Source organism: Schistocerca serialis, chromosome 1 (genome assembly GCF_023864345.2).
Source record: "Schistocerca serialis cubense isolate TAMUIC-IGC-003099 chromosome 1, iqSchSeri2.2, whole genome shotgun sequence".
In the NCBI taxonomy this organism is placed as follows: Eukaryota; Metazoa; Arthropoda; class Insecta; order Orthoptera; family Acrididae; genus Schistocerca; species Schistocerca serialis.
Window position 1 is genome coordinate 750,027,111 of NC_064638.1, and position 17,995 is coordinate 750,045,105.

Here is a 17,995-nt window from a genome sequence, read left to right on the forward strand (position 1 = left end):
GCAGGTAGCAATGCAGTGGTGGAGCCATTATAATAGTAAGAGGGACACTTGGGACTGGGGAGCCCGAAAAGGGCTGAGACCTGGGTGCTGTGTGGTAGTTGCCCACTCAAGTGGGCTGTTAGCAAGCTGCATTTGAGGGGATTAATGTTTTCGGCGATATTGGGACGTCTAGTTAGCGCAGTTCTCTTAAGCTGCCTATTCAAGACCTCTAACAAGTGTGTCTGCCCCAACATGTTCACCTTTGTGTGGGCGATTTTTTAGCAATTGGATGTGTAGTCTGGGTGTGTCGGCTTCACTGGCACACTGTTACCTGCTGGCCATGACTACTATCTGGTACCGCAGATTGCGCCCTACGTTCTCTTTTGGCACGATGATGCCACATGACCGGATGCAAGCAGGGTTCGCCACACAATCATAGTGGGCCTACAAACAGTGAGACAGATCGGCGACCCGCTCAGTGGGGAGCGGGGAGGGGACTGGCCGACTCATCGGCCGGTGATTGGTTTCACAGTCAAAAGCACGTCCATCAGTTTATGACATTTATCAGTGGTACGCCTCATGATTGCAGACCACCACACGCAAGTTGTGTAGGGCATCAAGAATCTGGCAGTGAACAGCGAGCGCCTGTAGCCTGCCCAGCATGGTAAGTATGGTTCAAAATATGGGAAATGCATAGCGCCACTGTTAAAGAACAGCTTTGTAGTCTGCTGACACGTTGCTGGCGTCGCTATTTAGGGACTGTCCACATGTAGTTCTGGACACAAACCAGGCCGCATTGTGCTTAATCGGCATTCGCAAACTTTAGAACCAGAGTTCTGTCATTTGCTTGATCTCGCAAGTTTCCGAAACAGTAGTCTCCCACCACTTGGTTTTTCTTCTTTCTTCTGAGCTATAAATTCTGCGTAATGGAGAGAAACATTAGAGTCATAGACTCTATTCGCCAGGGTTGTGACATTCCTTCGGACTTGCTTAAGTGCAATTTTGGCAGCATCGCGAGCCGAGGTACTACAGAGTGCAAGTTCTAGCCTCATTGTTGGTTCTCGAATCTAGTTTCATTCATGATTCTTGACTCACGATTTTCGCTTTCTACATAAATTCACAATTTGTGTTAGAGTGTTGGGCTTGGTGGCTGGTACGGCTTCCACGTCCGACATTAGAGAGATGCATGACAACTAGGTATGTCATGAGTTTATTATCAGAGTTTCTCCCATTTCTTCCTGGGGTATCCATTCTGATCAAATATCATAACAAACTAATTTACATGGATTAATATTCCATCTCTCACTCATCTCCATTTAGTAATTTTATGCCTGTGTTGTTTTGCATGTGGTCATACTTTGTCAATAAGTCATGATTGTAATGAATTCCACTTTAATTTCAGTAATGAACGTACCCTCCCATACAAAAACAATATTATTAATTTAGTCAAGACCCAAAGCCGAGATTCATTTGTCACGGCCACCGACCTGTTCGCTTCTTGCGCATACCTCATTATCACACATCTGAATTGTAGTGGGCCAGCAACATACTGATAGCGGATACTCGATACAGAACACTGATTTAATATGTACATGTTTTCCCACAACGCCAGTGGCATCTTGCATTAAAATGGCGACCCTTGTCGACTGGTTGTCTTCCGATCAAGTTAGAAAACGACTTTTTTTATTTTGATGATCATTCCTACCTATGTAGGTTGGGCTCAACAAAATGTTTTCGCATTCGGAAGAAAAGTTGGCGACTGAAATTTCGTAAACAGATCTCGTCGCGACGAGAAACGTCTTTGCTTTAATGACTTCCATCCCAACTCGCGTATCATATCTGCCACACTCGCCCCCCTATTACGTGATAATACAAAACGAGCTGCCCTTTTTTGCACCCTTTCGATGTCCTTTGTCAATCCCACCTGGTAAGGATCCCACACCGCGCAGCAATATTCTAACAGAGGACGAACGAGTGTAGTGTAAGCTGTCTCTTTAGTGGACTTGTTGCATCTTCTAAGTGGCCTGCCAATGAAACGCAACCTTTGGCTCACATTCCCTAGAATATTATCTATGTGGTCTTTCCAACTGAAGTTTTTCGTAATTTTAACACCCAGGTACTTAGTTGAACTGACAGCCTTGAGAATTGTACTATTTATCGAGTAATCGAATTCCAACGGATTTCTTTTGGAACTCATGTGGATCACCTCACACTTTTCGTTATTTAGCGTCAACTGCCACCTGCCACACCATACAGCAATCTTTTCTAAATCGCTTTGCAACTGATACTGGTCTTCGGATGACCTTGCTAGACGGTAAATTACAGCATCATCTGCGAACAACCTGAGAGAACTGCTCGGATTGTCACCAAGGTCATTTATATAGATCAGGAACAGCAGAGGTCCCAGGACGCTTCCCTGGGGAACACCTGATATCACTTCAGTTTTACTCGATGATTTTCCGTCTATTACTACGAACTGCGACCTTCCTGACAGGAAATCACGAATCCAGTCGCACAACTGAGACGATACCCCATAGGCCCGCAGCTTGATTAGAAGTCGCTCGTGAGGAACGGTGTCAAAAGCTTTCCGGAAATCCAGAAATACGGAATCAACTTGAGATCCCATGTCGATAGCGGCCATTACTTCGTGCGAATAAACAGCTAGCTGCGTTGCACAAGAACGATGTTTTCTGAAACCATGCTGATTACGTATCAATAGATCGTTCCCTTCGAGGTGGTTCATAATGTTTGAATACAGTACATGCTACAAAACCCTACTGCAAACCGACGTCAATGATATAGGTCTGTAGTTCGATGGATTACTCCTACTACCCTTCTTAAACACTGGTGCGACCTGCGCAATTTTCCAGTCTGTAGGTATAGATCTATCGGTGAGCGAGCGGTTGTATATGATTGCTAAGTAGGGAGCTATTGTATCAGCGTAATCTGAAAGGAACCTAATCAGTATACAATCTGGACCTGAAGGCTTGCCCGTATCAAGCGATTTGAGTTGCTTCGCAACCCCTAAGGTATCTACTTCTAAGAAACTCATGCTAGCAGCTGTTCGTGTTACAAGTTCTGGAACATTCCATTCGTCGTCCCTGGTGAAGGAATTTCGGAAAACTGCGTTCAATAACTCAGCTTTAGCGGCACAGTCGTCGGTAACAGTACTATCGGACTGCGCAGCGAAGGTATTGACTGCGTCTTGCCGCTTGTGTACTTTACATACGACCAGAATTTCTTCGGATTTTCTACCAAATTTCGAGACAATGTTTCGTTGTGGAACCTATTAAAGGCATCTCGCATTGAAGTCTGTGCCAAATTTCGCGCGTCTGTAAATTTTAGCCAATCTTGGGGATTTCGCGTTCTTCTGAACTTCGCATCCTTTTTCCGTTGCCTCTGCAACAGCGTTCGGACCTGTTTTGTGTGCCATGGGGGATCAGATCCATCTATTACCAATTTATGAGGTATTAATCTCTCAATTGCTGTTGTTACTATATCTTTGAATTGGAGCCACATCTCGTCTACATTTGCATAGTCAGTTCGGAAGGAATGGAGATTGTCTCTTAGGAAGGCTTCTAGTGACACTTTATCTTCTTTTTTAAATAAAATTATTTTGCGTTTGTTTCTGGTGGATTTGGAAGAAACGGTATTGAGTCTAGCTACAACGACCTTGTGATCACTAATCCCTGTATCAGTCATGATGCTCTCTATTAGCTCTGGATTGTTTGTGGTTGAAGGTAAGCTTTGGTTTTGTCAGCTTGCGAGCAGCCGAAATATTAGGTTGTCATGGTATCACTACGAGTCTTAATTTGTGTACCAATTAGCAGAATGTGTAAGTGCGAAATAGGGCGTGATAAGCAAGCACCTGCTGATAGAAGCCCTAGGTTATCAACTGCAAGCAGAAACAATATTGGGAATGCTCAGATTACAGCGATCAAAAATTTCCTTGGATATAGAACAGTTTGACCACAAGTGCTACTTGCCAGATAGAAAGTTTCAAACATTCAAGGACAGTGGAAACACGATGCATCCAAATGCTTGGCTTGAACAATTAAATCGATGTTTTTTACCAATGTGGTTGTTAATGCATTGATTAGAATCTTTCTGCAGACTTCTGGGGGGAGAGACTGCCCCGAGAATGTGAATGACCATGCAGCAGTGCTTGACGTACAGAGTGCCAAGATGAATTTTTAGGCAGCTATTGATTGAAAACTGTACAAGAGAGGGTGGAGGTGGGGATAATTATGGGATGTGACTTCGAGAGATGTGGAGCACGTAGCCCATGAAATTCCTGGAAGGAAAATCGGTTCCTAGAATTGTCTCACAGTCCCTCAGAAATAATCAGGTTTTGCTACCAAACGTTATCACCACACTTTCAGCAGATTCTTGCAGGACATAGAGCGGAATTCGTGCAGCTAGGAAACTATAGTTGAAATCGGCCCTATGATTCAGGACGCAATTCTGAAGATCCACAACGACCATATAATGAAAGTAAGAAGGAATGGATTCAAATGAATGGAGGCGACAATTTCCAACAGCCTCAACTGCACCACAACGGATGGAATCGAACTCCACAGCAACAGATTTAGACCAGGAGAACCGCCGCAACCGTCAACGGAAGGTCGCTGAAATACGTCCACCCAACCCACCATTTAATCCTGTTGCTGGCTCGTCGTTAAGACACTGATGATCAGCTTGCACAAGTCAAGCAGAAGAAGCTGCCATGCCAGGTGTTTTAGAAAATAAGGATTTACAACGCGCTGAGAAGAACAGATAGGAGTGACCCAGTAGGAATGGAAATTGGCGACAAGATCATGTGGCCAGAAGGTGCTTATCAAGTAGCTTAAGCGGTCCAAAAAGTAAAGAGATTTATGCCATAAGTTTTTAACACTGTATTATGGGCCATTATGCATTCATCGATTCATGCATGCTGATGTCTTTGAGGTTGAATCTCTAAAGTGTTGTCATAGCTCTGTAGATGCCTACTGCTTTCGCCTGCAGCCATAAGCACTTCACAGTCGAAAGCTGGCAACAATACTGCAAGCTGTCATGGATCTTGCTATGCCTTCTTGACAGTAGGTATCGTACAGATGCACTGGGGAAAACTATTTTACTGAGGGAGACAAGGTGAGGCAAGCGAGTCCATAAATTACTTCTTCAGCAAGCATTCAGATGGTTACATACTTGCCTCATGTTGCAGTTTCCACTAACGATGTCTCTAGCAGTCGTGGCCGTATCGTGCTCTAAACCAATAAAGTGTGACTTCTATAGGATTGTGGGTAGCCACCATTAATCAACGCAGAAATTTGGATGCCATCATGGTGTATTTACTGTAAATAAACCACACTAATAAGCTTCCGATATTAATAAACATATTTAAATTGGAAAAGACTACGCTTCTAGCCAAACTGGGGTGTCGACTGATTCCCACCTCATTAACCTCTGACTCGGTGCACTGTAAAATTTGTTACGTAACTTTGTACTACTCCGTACTTCCTCGTATACTCTCAGATGTGACTGCTCCAATCATTGGAAGAGACTTAGCCTGATATTTTCATATAAAAATTTATTGTGACATCCAGTCGCTTAGAAGAATTTCGAGTCCAGAAAGCCTGCCATTTATACCATTACCCAAAATATTAAGTGCCATGTTTGATATACCTCGGAGAGTAAGCCACAGCAAGAGGGCCACAGGATGTTAACCAGCAAACCTAAAGCAGTAACATTTATCGACTTCAAGAAAACAGTTGATTCGGTAAATAGAGAAACAGTAAATTAAATCATTAGAGAATTTGGTTGTAAAGCAAAAGTACGAAAAACTCTAATAAATACGGTATCTGATGTTAAATTTTTGTGGGAGAAGCATCTCGGTATCTTGTGGAACCCATCATTTAAGTGGAATAAATATGTTAGAATTAAGCGACGAGCATTTAAGGTGCTTTGTTCCTGTGGGTGAATGGGGGTTAATTAGTGTAAATGCTGATTGAAGTTGGTGGTGTGTGTGGTAAAGTATATGTTCTTCTGATTGAGTTAGGTGACGAGTTTTCAAGAGTATTTCGACTGACTTCTGTTGCTGGCATAGGCGGTGAAACCGACAGCAATTGTCCAGTCTCGGATGACGTATGGATATTAAAGTTGTGGTGTACATGTCACAAAGTGATGTAAGTAGTAAACTGAGAAGTGTTCAAGTCGCACAATGTGCGGTTTTAATTCAGTTTTAGAATGTCGCAAAATCGCGGTCATTCTTTGTCAGAGGTGACTAGGAGGTGTGCTCGAAAAGGTTAACGGAACGAGAGTTTAGCATTGGTGTTCTTCGTGGAACAGGGTAGTCTTCGCTGGCATGATAGCGCTTTTAGTATTTGGATCTCATCAGTTTATTAAGTTTCCTTTAATTTATGTCTATGGTCACAATCTTTTCTGTTTAACAGATTACCGGTTTCGGTCTTTAATGACCATCATCAGATCTGCAGCAAAAATGGGAAAAATATAAATACACTCGCAAACTGTATTCAGCTTAAGAACAATACATAGAGCATATTGAAAAGTAGTACTGAGGAACTAACAAAATTTACATTTGTGAGCTTTAAAGAGGCATAAAAACAAAGTCCTAATGCACTGCAGCCATAGTGGCATAGTCAACTGTTAAATGCGGAATCAGCACCAGCATCGTCAAATACATATAAATCACATCACGTGCACGAGTCATGTAGTCAGTAAAACTACTGTTTAAAACAAGCTGCCGTACAGTAGGCACAAGATGTTTGTGTGGTAAGTTGACCAGATGTCGCTAATGCACTAATTTTCAATAATTAATTGAAACAGCGAAAATAAAAGGGGGATACAATGGTTAAAGTCTGTATGAAGCTTATAAAGTATAAAAAGTGTTACAGTAATAAAAAGCTATAAAAAGAAGAACATGACAGAAGTAATATTGTTAAAAAGACGAAGAGTTAAAAAACAGTGGTTGGCATATGCTCTAGTGCCAATATTCTAGGCAATGACATAAATATTAAACACCGTTGATATCATCAGTTTATGTCCCTGAAGTATTAGAATTGGATGCGTAAGTTAAAAGTTCGCCCTACGTTATTATCTTCTTTCACGTATAAGATAAATTATTGAAATAGGTCGAATTTTGGTGAAACACCTTGTAATATGAGCAAGCTTTCTGCCTTTATTCTGGCAACACGGTACTATTCGCGCCTCTCGCCCTTACGTAACCGTCGCGAGTGAACAGAACACGCAGCTCCTGCAGGAACTTGTCTGCAGCTGCAGAGGGACTGCTTCGGCGTGGACCGGTACTGGTTCTGGGTGTCGCGAGGAGAGCCATTTATAGCGCCCGGTGTCGGCCGCTGGCATCGACGTGGAACAACTCCGCGGGAGGATGTGGCTACCGCCTAGCTGATAACGTGAAGCACGGTTCCTGTTGCGGGAGGGAGCTGTTGTGGAATCTCCAGAGTCCGGACCCGGGGCCGCTGCTGCGGTGGCGTCACATCTGAGGTAGCTGGCCGCAGCTGCGGTGAGCGGCCGATGTAGTACCATCAAGAAGAAAAGGGACACGCTCTGAAAGCGAGCGGGTTTCAAATCCCCATGCGGTAATTGTGATATAGGTCTCCCTTCGTTTCCCTATATTGGACAAGCTGAAGGTCGGAATTATTCTGTTGAGAAGTGAACGACCAATTTCCCGAGCTTGTACAGCGCCTCTGATGGTCGTGTCGCCAGCGGGACTTGAATCTTCATATACCGGAATATTTATATGGTGAAATTGTTTACCTCAAGGCCTGGGGGGAGTGGGGGGGGGGGGTTTGGGGAGGAGACCAAACTGCGAGGTCATCGGTCTCATCGGATTAGGGAAGGATGGGGAAGGAAGCCGGCCGTGCCCTTTCAAAGGAACCATCCCGACATTTGCCTGGAGCGATTTAGGGAAATCACGGAAAACATAAATCAGGATGGCCGGACACGTGATTGAACCGTCGTCTTCCCGAATGCGAGTCCAGTGTGCTAACCACTGGTCACCTTGCTCGGTCAAGGACTGGGCTTCACAGTAAACGTGCTCCGCGAGCAGTCAGTGAGAGCGGACCTGCGAGCAGCGAGTACTGTGCATTCCCTTCATCGTCACAGCGAACAGGTTGGGGAGACTACTGGAGACTCGTGTGAAGGACGAAATCGACCCTGAGGGAAATGCTTGGAGAAATCTAGGTGTATGCACACTCACTGTTGCCTTACAAATCAGTTACTTCAAGCTGCAGACCAGCGCTAGCTGGTTACTGGTTAGCTGCTCGATTATCCCAACCAGTTGTGCTACGAATCCTGATCTTTTTTCCTCACTATTGCTAATGGTCCGTCTGTAGACACATATACCAATAAATTCCGTGGCAAACCTACATCTTTTACTCTTTCTGCTTTGCTACTAAGAACGTCACATCAAGCTGTGTGCATCTAATATCTACACCTTCATAAAGCGCTAAACAATATCCAACAAACTCTTTATAACGATTTTGCAACTAACTCTGAACGTAGCCTGCCGTAATCTGGGTGAGACGTATGATTATCATTTCTGATAACGACACCAAGCGAAATTGGTCTACCGGAAGTGGACATAAATCTTCAGCTGCAAGTACCAAATACACTACTGGCCATTAAAATTGCTACACCACAAAGATGACGTGCTACAGACGCGAAATTTAAGCAAGAGGAAGAAGATGCTGTGATATGCAAATGATTAGATTTTCAGAGCATTCAGACAAGGTTGGCGCCGGTGGCGACACCTACAACGTGCTGACATGGGGAAAGTTTCCAACCGATTTCTCATACACAAACAGCAGTTGACCGGCGTTGCCTGGTGAAACGTTGTTGTGATGCCTCGTGTAAGGAGCAGAAATGCGTACCATCACGTTTCCGACTTTGATAAAGATCGGATTGTAGCATATCGCGATTGCGGTTTATCGTATGGCGACATTGCTGCTCGCGTTGGTCGAGATCCAATGACTGTTAACAGAATATGGAATCGGTGGGTTCAGGAGGGTAATACGGAACGCCGTGCTGGATCCCAGCGGCCTCGTATCACTAGCAGTCGAGATGACAGGCATCTTATCCGCATGGCTGTAACGGATCGTGCAGCCACGTCTCGATCCCTGAGTCAAAAGACAGCACAACAACCACAACAACCACCTGCACGAACAGTTCGACGACGTTTGCAGCAGCATGGACTATCAGCTCGGATACCATGGCTGCGGTTACCCTTGACGCTGCATCACAGAGAGGAGCGCCTGCGACGGCGTACTCAACGACGAACCTGAGTGCACGAGTGGCAAAACGTCATTTTTCCGGATGAATCCAGGTTCTGTTTACAGCATCATGATGGTCGCATCCGTGTTTGGCGACATCGCGGTGAACGCACATTGGAAGCGTGTATTCGTCATCGCCATACTGACGTATCACCCGGCGTGATGGTATGGTGTGCCATTGGTTACACGTCTCGGTCACATATTGTCCGCATTGACGGCACTTTGAACAGTGGCTCTGCTCTTCATTCGATCCCTGCGAAACCCCACATTTCAGCAGGATAATGCACGACCGCATGTTGCAGGTCTTGTACGGACCTTTCTGGATACAGAAAATGTTCGACTGCTGCCCTGGCCAGCACATTCTCCAGATATCTCTCCAATTGAAAACGTCTGGTCAATGGTGGCCGAGCAACTGGCTCGTCAAAATACACCCGTCACTACTGCTGATGAATTGTGGTATCGTGTTGAAGCTGCATGAGCAGCTGTGCCTGTACACGCCATCCAAGCTCTGTTTGACTCAATGCCCAGGCGTACCAAGGCAGTTTTTACGGCCAGATATAGTTGTTCTGGGCACTGGTTTCTCAGGAACTGTGCACCCAAATTCCGTGAAAATGTAATCACATGTCAGTTCTAGTATAATGTATTAGTCCAATGAATATCCGTTTATCATCTGCATTTCTTCTTGGTGTAACAATTTTAATGGCCAGTAGTGTCTTCTTTCAATAAATTACCATCCGTGAAAGGGTTCAAGGACTTTGCTAAAAATAGTGCAGTTTTGTAACCCATCCCAAAGGCATTTGATATTTCTTTCTTCCCTTCTTCCTCGTCAACTCTTGCACACGTTTTGAAGTTGTAAGGGTTGTGCGTCTTACACCACACTAAAGATTTTTGTGTGTAAAATGATAAAGTTCGTCGCACGCCAGATTGAAGAGCAATGATACTGTCGCTGTTACACAATGCCGGCAGTCCAATCTGACCCTCCGTTATTCCACAGTTGGCACCTCTCTCCTACTGCCGCGACAGCAAGATACGCGCGCATTTCCTCAGTCCCCACCGCGCCGCAACTGGTCTGCTCGCGAGCAAGAGCGTGAGTGGGCGCGAGTACTGATGCTCAAAATCAGCGAGTTGTTGATCACTGCCTTGGGAAGTGTATTTCCCTGGTAATGGAAGCAATGCTTCGTTATCAGGCAGTGCGCCAGCGGTAAAAATAAAACCTCAAATCGCTCCGCAGAGAATAAGGGAGCGGTAGTCTGTAACACTTACGATGGTTATCTGTCTGCAGATCGGGATGTTAAAGCTTGGAGGTCTCTGCGTGATCTAGCGGTATGGAGATCTAGTAGTTTACGTAGTAAGCTGCCACTCATTTTGCAACTACATGTATGTGTTCATACAAGATTCTGATCACAGTTTTATGCCCTGAAATATACCCAGAGACATTGAATATGATGCACTGAACCGCACTCTGACTTTTAGCTAGCAACTGGAGACGGCAAGCTTACGAAAAATGGGGAATACCACAGAATGTTGGGCATGTACATGTCCAAAGTAAAATAAATCACACCTTACCGGTCCGATTTGTGCAAGAATAAATGTCTTTTCGTCTTTTATCTACATTACCTAATAAACCTAAAACATTGAGGTTGTGTGGTGAATGTGATGAACTGGAATTACGCCACCTCGGTGGCAGATTAGCTTGGGGGACTACATCAGCATCAACTTACATGGATTGCTTTAAAACATATTTCAAAACAATAAATACTAGCGGGGCACGCATGTGCAATGTATCCCGTGTCCAAATGAAACGTAAGAGTAAGAAACACGTTTCCTTTCCAAAACAAATTAACGTGGATGCAAATACATGAGCTGGAAATGGTACTACTTTGAAATATAGAAAGGTCTTGATAGCCCAATTCATTATTAAGGTTTTCGCGTTTCAAACTTTCGTCCTCAGACTGAAGCTGCGGAATAAAGCGTGCAAGAAAATTAACGATAACAAATATGTACATAATAACATAAGTATGCCATCTTAGCATTCCATGTACAGAAATTTCAATCAGTATCGTACTTACATGAAATCAAACTTTGGCACAAAGCTCACGAAAGTGAGCGCATCGACTTAATACAATACAGCTCTCAACTCTTGTAGGCATATTTGACATTGCCGTTGTCTATTCGAGTAGAACCAGTGCCGAACTAGGTGTGGCGATTAAGATATAAAAGAAATAAACAAAGGCCGGTGGGTACCGCTAGCATTAACCATAAAAAGCAAATCAAAGAGTAACTTTACAAAGAACTATACATTGCGATTAAGTCACGTCAGGACCTCATAAAACAACTTGCCAAAGGTACATTTATGCTACTTTTATGGAGAAGAAATTTATATACTGACAGCATGAGATGTTCGTCGTTAGATAGCACCGTGAACGACGGTACAGTAATCAGAACAGAAGACAATTTGCAACAAATAACAGATAAGGTACAATATAAACATTGATGGTTACCATATGGACCTATAGCTGTACGGAATGCACTGCGAACATATATAACAGTATGGAAATGTAGAACTATATGTAATAAAGTAACTTCTTTAAATCGGTAGCGAAACACAAACGTTCAACTTTCGTAAGGTTAACCACAATATAATGTACATGTAATGCAGCTATATTCGATACGAGAAGTTAAATTTGCTGTACGCACAATGGGGAACGCATGGCGAAAATATTTGTTGGCTTCTGTCCTGCATCATACCTTTATCGCCTGCGTAAGTTACCTCTGGTCTTAAACGAAACATTGATATTAGCCTTTTTCAACCTTTCGTAATTTTGTCACAGTGGGGGCCATTGTAGTTCAGACCAACGAAAAGACCTTTTTTATTCTCTTTTTTGACTATCTTGTATTTTCTCTTCTGTACAGTATAAAACAACTTACGAATACGTCAGTTTTAATAGTGCAATCAAGATCTTTCTTTGTACCAAATCTGAATGAATGGTCGCCTGCCTCTACCATGGATGTATTTCTCCATAAACTAATGGAGTTTGTGCCTCGTTGCCTGTAAATGAGGTGAAGAGGTGGTATCTTTTTAGGCTGAAGGCATCGAAGGCCTTCATATAAGTGCGATTTAATAAGAAATGTTTATCTTATAGTATCACACCTAACTATGCAAAAATTAAGCTTAAAGATCGTTCAGGAAATTTTCCTAAGATAATACGTAGGCCTCAAGTCAAAAGTTATCTTCGTGATGCAGATAGGATAAAAGCCATTATGATTCAGAAAGCGTTCGCTCTTCAGTGTTATCTAACCGACTCTGGGAGAGATTTTGGAATGCAGATTTAACGAACCACATTCAAAGTTCGTACCAAAAATTAAAATATATCATTTGATGTAGATGGCATATTGCTATTGTATGAGGGGTGTGATTAAGATATTACTAACTTTTGCGCCATTTTAGTACTGTGCTCCCTAATATTAAAAATTCACTTTCCAAGTGGAAGTTAACGAGTCACTAAATTATTTAGGTATTTCTACTACAAGGAAATATAATAATCTGACTTCCCGATTGTTTCACAAACCCACTTGCACCGATGATGTAATAGACAAAGATCCATGTCATCCGAACACCTGCAAATGGGCTATTTTTTCTCCATGATGCACGGAATTTTGAGGTTAGATATAAATGAGGAAGCAAGGTATAATAAATTGCAGACGATTATTTAAGTATTTGTAGAAAATGGATAAAATACTAAAAGTATTCATAAGTTGTTTTATTCTATACAGAAGAAGAAATTTAAGATAGTCAAAAAGAGGATGAAAGAAGTCGTTTCGTTAGTCCAACCTACAATGGCCCCGTGAGAAAAATTGCAAAAGTTTTGAAAATGGCTAATGTCCATGTTTCGTTTAAAACGAGAGGTAGTTTACACAAGCAATTAAGGGGACCTGGACATGAAAGAACTGAAATTTTCGAAAACATTTTTGTCACCATCTGAAAGACAATTTCATCCCGTTTCAAAAATTTATTTTTTATCTACTTTTCAGTTGTTGATCTAGTCTTAAACGCTCGTTTAACAAATGTCTGCAAACCAGCCACACCCATGCAACAGGCAAGGAATATCACCATAAACATTTCTTCCCTGCCACAGTAATGGAAACGATGAAGCCAATACACAGGGACCTTGCAGATACAAAATTACTTAGCAAATGTCTACATAGCCGTACATAAAATTCTAATGAGAGTTTCAACAGCTGCTCGTGGCAACGAGTACCAAAAACAGTGTTTGTTGGATGGACAGTACTCAAAATGGGTGTGATTGATGCTGTCAAATGTTTCAATGATGGTGTAATCAGCGGCACAAAAGTAATGGACAAATTAGGCATCCAGCCAAGAAATAATAGATGCTCTGACTGCCATAGATCGTCAGTGGATAGTTGAAGCTGAAACAGCTGTGGAAGCCACCACTAAAGAGTCCAGAGTAAGGATAAGGCTCCTGAAGAAGTCTACAGAGGATAGAGAAGCAGCTGGCCAGCAAGATTATGCTGCTGGAATGTTCTGAAAGAGGCATACAGTGAGTCAAAAACACTGTGAACATTCTTTTCCCATTTTCTCGAAACTACATTTTCAGAACATTAGGTACATATAACTTCACAATGGTTTTATCCATGTTCACCAAATTTCTCTCAAATGAAGAATGGGATAGTATCTTTGTATTATGCCTAATACATCGCAGAAGTCATCTATGTTTGCCATTTTGTATATAATTTTAGCGGTATTTTTTAGATAAAATAGTAATGTGGTATAATAAGGGTTTTTCTATTCCCTCAGATATACTTCAAACCACAAAACGAGAGACATAATGTGTTCCTATGAATGTTAACAGCACCCTGCCACAGTTTGAATGCTATTAGACTGATGATTGTCCAGAAAATGGCACCAGAATGGGAACGCGTATTATAGAAACATCTATTAGGCAAAATACATATTTCTTAAACTATAACAGATATTTCAATAAATTTCCTTTTACAGCTTGAGTTAATGTCATTCATTGTTAGTAAAAAATGACAACTTCCTCCGCATTGTAGATCAAGAGTAATGTGCACTGAGAGAGAGGTATAAAAATACAGCCCGTTCACGTCCAGGTCCCCATAAGGCATGAGGTAGGACAGAAACCAAGAAATATTTTTAGTAAACAAGGTGTATATAAAAACAATGTGAAGAATGCGATAACTTATACGTTGGTAAGACGGGGAGAGATTTCAGTACTAGATACAGGGAGACTAATATACCAATAATGCCAGTGCTTTTCAAAAGTATAGCTTGTTGGCTATAGTCTAAGGACTTGAGGTATTGCACGTCGCCCCTCATAATCGTCTCGTAGTTGAACCTGGTAGTCAAGGGAAGGCAGGATACGGTTACGTTTGTGGACGGGGCCGTAATCAGTTAGTATTGGTTGCCTTTTACAGTGACACACAATTTATTTTAAACCAGTAATTCCAGACACAACAATAAATAAAAAATACCACGCGTTATTAATGAAGGAATAAACAATTGCGTAAATGAGAGTGATTTCAGTAAGTTACAATTTAGAAAATCACCATTAAATACAGCTACAGCAGATAATGTTTTAAAGCAAGCCACTGTGATGGCAGTAAATTAAGAATTGTTCAAAACTTGCTGCAATTTACAAATTAGGTATTGAAATATTAAAGGCAAGTCGCCACAAACAGAACAGAAGGAATCAGACGCCAGGAATGGCAGTAAATAAGGTTTTAAAGGCTTACTACATAAATACAAATACCAAATTAGAATTTTAAGGCAAGTGACCACAATCACGGCTGAAGGTCTTACACGCCAAGAATGATAGCAAATTAATAATTGTTTAAGAACCCGCTGCAATTAACAGCTTACAGGTGCTGAAATATTAAAGGCAAGTCGCGACAAACACAGCAGAAGGCATCAGACGCTGGCAGTGGCAGTATATAAGGTTTTAAGGCTTATTGCTTAAATAGAAATACCAAATTTGAATTTTAAATCAAAAGACCACAATCACGGCTGAAGGCCTTACACGCTAGGAACGGCAATAATATAAAAAATTTAGAAACCCGCTGTAAAAACAGCAAATACAATAGCAAAGGTTAACTAAAAAAACAAGCAACTGATCATCAAACGAGTGAAATAAGATTGATGGTAAACTTTGTAACACAACCCTGAACACTACACTGCTATATTTACTCCAGAAGGCGACCAGAACTACTAACTAGACATATATAACAATTAATGTAGGCATTACAAGGTATTGTAATAAATAATACAATAAAACACAAAGACCAGTACATAAGTTCCTTAAAGGGTACTGAGGCAGATTATACCCGCAGAAGGCGTGGACTGAAGGAGCGTTACACTGAAGTACTGGCCGAGACCTACTTGGATTGAAATGAACTCATCTTTAAGCTTGCTGGATCCTGTTTATGACGAGGTCATGCACCCTCGTAACCACAGCCCTCCCATCCGGCAGTCCACGAGTGCCGCCAGCGGTCCCGGCGTGTTGCCGCACTGCGAGGACCTGGCTCCTCCTGAGTCGCCAACCGAACTCGCCCACTCACACGACCCGGAAAAACAATAACGTCGCCCCAAAGACAGGGCAACCGATAACCACCGCTGCTGCCACTAGCGGACAGGACACGCTTGCGAAACTGAGGGGCGCCAGTCAACACGAGAAGACAGATACCAACAGGTGCCAACCTAACGAGACTGTCTGGCCTCCAAGAGAGGGCGGAAACCTACAAACAGCACCAACGTGAGCTGCAGCTGTAGACTTTTTTTTCTTAAGGGAATATACACATTTTGGCGCTAACACACAAATATGAAGACATAATGACAATGATTTTAAAATAATGATGAAATTTGAGGGTTGTGGAAGACTAACATAATAAGGCTGGCTGAACAGTTTAAAAGTGATAAATACTTGGCAGGATGGCACAGTTAAAAAACCACGTGAGGTACATTAAAATACTCGACAATGCACTGGAACGACACCGAACATCACAGACGAGACACTGGCTGTTAGAAACGGAGCACTGCACACTTTTACTAAAACTCGAAAGACCTGCCGTGGGATGGTAGACGAAAGGAAAAGTAGTTACGAAGGAAGAGAGGAGAGTGACAGGGACGGGAACTGAGAGCTAGTGAGAGATGGCAATGACAGTGAGATAGGGATAGCTGCTTGTGTGACAGGTGAGAGGGGTAGCTGGCATTGGTATCTGTCAAAAAGGGAACGACTGGGAGGGGGGAAGAGGAGGAGGTGTGGGACGGGGAAGAGGATGAGGAGGGAGCTCTGGGGGGGGGGGGAATGGAGGGGAGGATTCAGAGTTGGTAGGAAGGGTATATTTTGGGTCGGAGTTCATGATCTTGCAGAGGGAGACGATTGGAATTTCTTTGGGAGAGGATGTGGAGGGCGTGCTGATGGAGCGTTGGTGGGATGTGTAGGTAGAGGCATGGCTGCACCCTAGGATTGGAGAGGAGAGTGGACACAATAGGATTGTTGGAGTCGAGTTTGCAGGTAGTGTAGAAAACCGAAGGTGTCATATGTAAGTGAGAAGAGGAAGAAATGTGACGAATTGGAACAGTTTCCTTCTACATCTACATTTATACTCCGCAAGCCACCCAACGATGTGTGGCGGAGGTCACTTTACGTGCCACTGTCATTACCTCCCTTTCCTGTTCCAGTCACGTATGGTTCGCGGGAAGAACGACTGCCGGAAAGACTCCGTGCGCGCTCGAATCTCTCTAATATTACATTCGTGATCGCCTCGGGAGGTATAAGTAGGGGGAAGCAATATATTCGACGCCTCATCCAGAAACGCACCCTCTCGAAAGCTGGACAGCAAGCTACAACGCGATGCAGAGCGTCTCTCTTGCAGAGTCTGCCACTTTTGTTTGCTAAACATCTCCGTAACGCTATCACGTTTACCAAATAACCCTATGACGAAACGTGCCGCTCTTCTTTGAATCTTCTGTATCTCCTCTGTCAACCCGATCTGGTACGAATCCCACACTGATGAGCAATACTCAAGTATAGGTCGAGCTTGTGTTTTGTAAGCCACCTCCTTCGTTGATGGATACATTTTCTAAGGACTCTCCCAATGAATCTCAATCTGGTACCCGCCTTACCAACAATTAATTTTATATGATCATTCCACTTCAAATCGTTCTGCACGCATACTCCCAGATATTTTACAGAAGTAACTGCTACCGTTCCGTTATCATATAATCATACAATAAAGTATCCTTATTTCTATGTATTCGCAATAAATTACATTTGTCTGTGTTAAGGGTCAGTTGCCACTCCCTGCACCAAGTGCCTATCCGCTGCAGATCTTCCTGCATTTTCCTGCAATTTTCTAATGACGCAACTTCTCTGTATACTACAGCATCATCCGCGAAAAGCCGCATGGGACTTCCGACACTATCTACTAGGTCATTTATATATATTGTGAAAAGCAATGATCCCATAACACTCCCCTGTGGCACGCCAGACGTTACTGTAACGTTTCTAGGCGTCTCTCCATTGAGAACAACATGCTGTGTTCTGTTTACTAAAAACTCTTCAATCCAGCCACACAGCTGGTCTGATATTCTGTAGGCTCTTACTTTGTTTAGCAGGCGACAGTGCGGAACTGTATCGAACGCCTTCCGGAAGTCAATGAAAATGGCATCTACCTGGGAGCCTGTATCT